Genomic DNA, 1,360 nt, shown 5'->3' on the forward strand with positions numbered 1-1,360 from the left:
TCGTAGCTACTCGGTGCTTGTTGGAAGTTTAGGGGTTTTTTCGCTGTAAAAAGAAGTTTTCTTCCCACGCACAGCGGACACTCATGTTTTTGTCATTTTGTATGGAATCAAACTCAAAGTAAGGTCAGTACTTCCACGCTTTAAACGCTGCACGCTCATACGCTCTCTGCACTCGATATGTGATCCATTGTTGATCTGCACACAGCTGTTGTCACGAACGTCGCACTCGCTTACGTCACTGTCATGAGACATTCTCGCAAAAAATCACGGTTTTAGTAATGCAGTAACGCAGCGCTCCTACGGGAAAGTAACTGTAATCTAATTACTGTTTTTGCAATAGTAATCCCTTACTTTACGCGTTACTTGAAAAAAGTAATCAGATTACAGTAACGCGTTACTGCCCATCTCTGTTTGTGACACATACTGTGACTGAGAACCTTCACAGACATACTGTGCTCACTGGCAATCCAGCTGGAATATTTTGGTCCCATGGGTGACGCTCATGCAGGCACTGAAACAGGCAGCTTTGGGGTCCTGTTTGTGTGTTTTAGTGCACAGACAGCCGCAGAGAGCAGCTGCGCTAAACTGAAGTGCTCGTGTTTGGTATTTGCAGTTGCAGAGCAAATGAGCAAGTAAAGAAAACGACTCTAAACTTGTGCACAGCTGGAAGTGTCATTTGTCCAAGTGTGCAACAAATTACACATCTTTTTACTTTACATTCCTTTAGATGGTTTTCTTTGTGACTCTGTGTAAACATGAGTGCATGAGATCAGCTGCTAATGTGGTCTGTAAGTGTCGACTATTTTTACACCAGAGTAGAGGAAACCACCACACTGTCTCATTTGTTTCTCACCCTGTGAAGTTCCAGAGAGTTCATTGATGTATGCTATAGCTAGTTTTACCATTCAGCTCAAACCTCAGTGGTTTGTGAGCTTCATGAGGCCCCAACTGTCACGACACAGGCCGTCCGAGGCAGAGTGGACCCACAGAACAGATAAAACTCAGACACCAGCCGCTGTGGGATTGTACACAGTGCCTGTGAACGTAAAACAGTGAACAAGGTGAATTAACAGCATCTACTTACAAGAGACTAATGAGGGGGGCAGGGCTATGCACCAGGGAACACACAAAATACAACATAACTATGAGTAATGCTGGGAGAGATCGTACATTCAGTATGAATTCACTATGAGTGCCTCACTATGAACAGGCGAGTGAGGATTAACACATGAAATAACGAAGCTACTATGACAGGGGACACTCCTGAGGTAGGTGATACCATAAAGGGAGCCCGTACCAGACTAAGAGTGGAGAATTCAGCAGCTATGTCCAGCGTCCAGGTAGAAAGTAAACTGTAGGC

This window comes from Haplochromis burtoni, unplaced genomic scaffold (assembly GCF_018398535.1).
Source record: "Haplochromis burtoni strain Fernald_Lab_line unplaced genomic scaffold, NCSU_Asbu1 Contig_394, whole genome shotgun sequence".
Taxonomy (NCBI): Eukaryota; Metazoa; Chordata; class Actinopteri; order Cichliformes; family Cichlidae; genus Haplochromis; species Haplochromis burtoni.